Source organism: Schistocerca piceifrons, chromosome 1, assembly GCF_021461385.2.
Source record: "Schistocerca piceifrons isolate TAMUIC-IGC-003096 chromosome 1, iqSchPice1.1, whole genome shotgun sequence".
In the NCBI taxonomy this organism is placed as follows: Eukaryota; Metazoa; Arthropoda; class Insecta; order Orthoptera; family Acrididae; genus Schistocerca; species Schistocerca piceifrons.
The window spans coordinates 427,767,316-427,772,442 of record NC_060138.1 but is presented as its reverse complement, the minus strand read 5'-3'; the positions used below and the strand labels follow the sequence as shown (position 1 = coordinate 427,772,442).

General features: G+C 44.5%; 1 non-coding gene across 1 annotated transcript; it reads left to right on the top strand.

The window, feature by feature from the left end:
• The first annotated feature begins 4,833 nt into the window (after positions 1-4,833).
• Trnaq-uug lies at positions 4,834-4,907 on the top strand. Its single transcript has one exon. It is a non-coding gene; the product is annotated as a tRNA-Gln (tRNA).
• The last annotated feature ends 220 nt before the right edge of the window (positions 4,908-5,127 follow it).

The window sequence follows — 5,127 nt, the reverse complement described above, 5'->3', positions numbered from 1 at the left end:
CCACTGAAGTTACGTGTGCCGGCAACGGTCGGGCGAGTCTTGGCTATCCGAAGCTGACTGCAGCTCCAACCCGTCTCAACTCGATGTGCGTTCGGAATTCGGAGACACGGCGACCCGGGCACACTGGTTCGGACCCAACCATGCAGAGGTAACTCTTGCCATTGGCCACGACATCTCCGCACAAGGAAGGAACCGACTCACGCTCCGCAAGATGACCAAGTGACGAGGCCCAGAAACGGTCTAAGGACTACATACATGTCGCCCGATGAGACGACCAACCGAAAGACCAACAAACGGTCGTCCCGCTGCAATCTCCTTCCGTCAGACAGTTCATGTGTGTCGCCAGCGGTCGGCGAGCACTGGCTGTCCACACCTCAATGGCCCTCCGTCCCCGACTAGACTGCTGCTGCATCCCGACTGACTTCCGACAGCCGACGACCCGGAAATACTAGCGGTCGCTCCAGAGATAGTGCGACAGTGCACGTATCGATAAGCGCTGCTGCTGCCACTCACGGGCAGGCAAGGAAGAAAGCTAGTGACGCCAGTAAAGGGAATAAGAAAACGAGGCGGCAGTACGCTAAGAGAAGATGATATACAATAAACGACATGAACACGAGCGGCGCACGGCTCATACGTTTACACATGTCGATTTCGTCCCTTTAAGAACAACAGATTTAACTCTGCCTGAATCTAATTACAGACCTTGTCCGATATTCGGTTACCTTGTATTCTGCTCAATAAAAGAGAGTGCCGAAGTGCATACAATGCCTCCCGAAAGTCAAGAAACTTGGGGTCCTTTTTGTACGACGCTCTGGACCTCATGGACGAAGCGTACCTAGTTACTGGAAAAAAGGGCAGGTCATTTCAGTTTTCAAGAAGGGCACACAGTGATAGGTCTGTGTCGTGATATCAATCTGTTGTAGAATTATGGAATATGTTTTATACTCATGTAAAATAAATACTTTGGAGACCCAAAATCATCTCTACAAAAATCAAATGGCTCTGAGCACTATGCGACTTAACTTCTGAGGTCATCAGTCGCCTAGAACTTAGAACTAATTAAACCTAACTAACCTAAGGACATCACACACATCCATGCCCGAGGCAGGATTCGAACCTGCGACCGTAGCGGTCACGCGGTTCCAGACTGAAGCGCCTTTAACCGAACGGCCACACCGGCCGGCTCTACAAAAATCAACATCGATTCCGCAGAGATCTTGCGGAACTCCTCCATAACATCCACAGCGCTATAGACATGGGCTCTCAGGCTGAAGCCCTGTTCCTCGACTTGAGGGAGGTATCTGACACTGTTTCGCACTGCCTTTTTGCTTTCCTTTCTTTTTTTAAGAAAAAAAGCAACGTACGAGGTCTGTTCAAAAAATTCCACAACTTTGCCCATAAAATTTTTCTGCGCTTGCCTTTTACTTATTGTGCATGGTCTTCGAAATAATCTCCTCCACAACCCCGTTTCCACTTCCGGAAGCTGTCTTGGTACGCTTCTTTCTTGATCGCCCGATGCGCCGTCTGCGAACGTTCTTTTGTCTCGTCTATCGTTGGAAACCTTCGTCCTTTTCACAGTGGTTTTCAACTCTGGAAATAAAAAAAAAAGTCCGCAAGCGTCCGGTCTGGAGAGTGCTGAGGCTGAAGCAGCACAGTTTTTTTTTTTTTCGTGCAATAGTCACGCAACAACAGGGATGAATGTGCGAGTGCGTTATCGTGACGCAGGAGCCATGAATTGTCTCGACACATTTCAGGCCGTGTCTTTCTCACATTTTCTCGCAGGCGTCGCAACACGTCCCGTTAGTACCATCGATTAGTTTGCCCCTGTGGCACGAATTCATGATGAACTAATCCTTCAAAATCAAAGAAAACTATCAGCATCAGCATGGCGTGACATTTCACCCGACCTGACGAGCTTCTTATGGTCTTCGAGAACCGTTCCCGACCCATTGGTCTCAACATGATAACTGTAGACCCACGTCTCATTACCAGCTACGATTTTCTTAAGGAATATCTCATTCTCATTTGTGTGATCCAAAATCTCTTCACAGATGACAAGTCGAAGGTGTCTCTGGTCTTGACTCATGAGCAGGGGGCGGGCTTGGTGGCAACCCGATGCATTCCAAGATGTCGTATCAGGATTTCAAGACGTGATCCAACTGAAATGTTACATTCTTCTGCTACCTGTCGGGCAAGGAATCTTCGATTGGCATGCACAATTTCGTTGACGTTCCTTGCATGAGCGTCGTCGGTAGACGTCGAAGGCCGTCCTCAACGAGGGTCATCTTTAACTATCACCCGCCACTTTTAAACCGCGTGAACCAATGGCAACAGCGAGTACGGCTTCAGCACTCACCGCTGTAGGCTTCCAGCATCATTTGATATGTCACTGTAAAATTCAATGCAGACGCGTTGGTCCTATAACCCTGCCATATACAAATTCGTAAACTGTGGGACACAACGTTCTACTCGATACAGCACTAAGCAATAACTAATAGACGTATAACAATCAAACTTCCGCAGTTGCAGCCAACGCACTTTCCTCCAGCACACCACTGGCGCGAAATTACGAATGTTCCCGAATTTTTCAACCGCCTCGTATATCAAAGATCTAGCAGAATGCGTCGGAAGCTCTTTAAGGCAGTTCGTGCGTGATGCAATTTTCTATAAGGAAATAACAGCACCAGAAGAAAGCAACGATTTGCAAAGGATTGATGAATGATGCAGGGGCTGTTCATTGACCCTTAACGTAAATCAATGTAATATATTATCTACATAGGAAAAAATCCACTACTATAAACTTTGCGCTGTTTATCACATATTGCTCGAAGCAGTATTTACCATAATATTACTTTCAGAAACTATCCAGCGCGACCTCAACTGGAATCAGCATATAAAACAAATAGAAGGAATATCAGACGCGAGAGTGAGATTCGCTGCAAGAATCTTAAGGAAATGTAATTGACTCATTAAAAAAGTGGCTTATAAGGCACTTGTTCGACAGATTATTTAGAACTGTTCATCAACATGGAACCCTTACCAAGTAAGACTGATAGAAGAGAGAGGTAAGATCGAATGAAGAGCTGCGTGTTTCGTCACGCAGTCTTCTGGACGGCATGACACTCTCAACAATCTCCAATGGTAGACGCTACAAGAGAGGCGTCATCCATCATACAGAGAGAGAATTGCTGTTGATATTCCGAGAGAGCACCTTCCAGGCAGAGTTAGGACGACATATTACTTCCTCCCAAGTACATCTTTTGAAATGACCACGACGAGGGTAGATCCAGAAAATAAAGTCGGTAGTTGCCAACTGCTACGTAGAACCAGTATAATATCTTTGAGTAGGAAGATCTTTGATGGTTAAGAGAGCCAGGCGCGCCGAGTAAAAAACTCAGGAGTCGCAGGTAGGTGCCCGGAGGAAGCAGACGTGTGCAGACAGCTTTAAGGTAGGAGTCGCGCTCGCTGCGCAGTTACCCTAAGAAAATTTTAGCACATAAATGACAGAAGATACATAATGATTTCAAATTGGTTTTTGTTAGATAATGTTCAGAGTTAGAATTTGTATGTCCAAGGTTCGACACAGTAAGCGTTTTGTTAAATTTTTTGTAAGAATGATTCGTGCTACAAAAATGTTGCAAATGATAGGTTTTGTGTATGAGTTAAAATTTTAACAATATATACATATATATATATATATATATATATATATATATATATATATATATATATATATATATATATTGAGATCAACATTGTGTTTAAATCTAACAGCCTGAATCATAATCCACGTCCTTCGCTTACATTAAATATGAAAATGAGTAGTGAAGTAAAGTTACCCACCAACGAAAGTACGTAAAGAAAATGAGGCCTCTATGCAATATATATGTGCAGTTCATGGTTTGAAATCGATTTTGGTATAACTAACGTTATCAGAGCAAAGTTATTTCAAATTACTAATTTTATGCCATTCCACAACTGGCATTATTCAAGTAAAGATATAATTTCATTAAGTAAACATTAGTGCCAAAAGTTAATTTTCCAGTACCATCTCAATGCCATTGCACAAACGGCATTATTCTCTTAAACTTGTTTGCTGAGTCAAATACATGTTGCATTTCTGGCAAAATGGAGGAGTGCAAGAAACAAGTTCACAGACGCAGTCAGATGCAGGTGTGTTGAATAATTAATTCAGAACAATCTTAGCATTGATAGTTTCACAAAAAAGGGTTCAATTGTGGTTAGATACTTTCACTATTACTAAGGCTTACCAAAAATAATTCTTGCCACGCGCAATTTTCGAATAGAAAAGGGAGTGGGGGGGGGGTTGAAGTAGTGGTACCGGAAACACCCATCACCGCACACCATCAGGTGGTTTGTGGAGTAGTGCTGTGCGTATGGATGTGGATGTGTGTCCACTACTGAGCGATTTTAGTATATTTTTCACTTCGAGATTACTTACCTCAATATTTGCTATTTAGACGTTCATACGATAACGGAAGGAGCGAGAGCTCCGCCGAAAACATTTAATTTTCATCGTGTGGTGCAATTATATTTTTATGGAAATGGTGTCTGTTCTTTCGAACATGTCCGAAAGAACAGACACCATTTCCAAATAAATATATAGTTCTGGCAGTACTGACCATGACCTTCCTCCTTCTGTGCACACATATTCCCCGAACTCTTACGGGACTTGGTAAGAATGTCTTCCACGAGTAATGAGTGTGTTGGGGTGGGACACTACGAATGTAGTGTGTGGACATACAAGGTGAGAATGTGAGTCTCATGGGAGGCGTGCACGAGATAGTTCCTGCAGTCGCGCTATTTTCTGTGCCCTCGGTGGCTCAGCTGGATTGAACGTCTGCCATTGAAGCAGGAGATCCCGGGTTCGAGTCCCGGTCGGGGGACACATTTTCACCTGTGCTCGTTGATACATATCAACGCCCGTCAGCAGCTGAATGTATTAATATCATTCTAATTTTGTGGTGCAATTCGTGACACGATTCGTCTCGCGCGCCGCTGTTCGCCATGAGCGCGTAGAGTTACGTGACAGCGAGCAGGGACCTGGCGCGACGCCACGGTATCTCTGAGGACTGGTGGAGGTAACGTTTCACTTTAAGTTGCGCC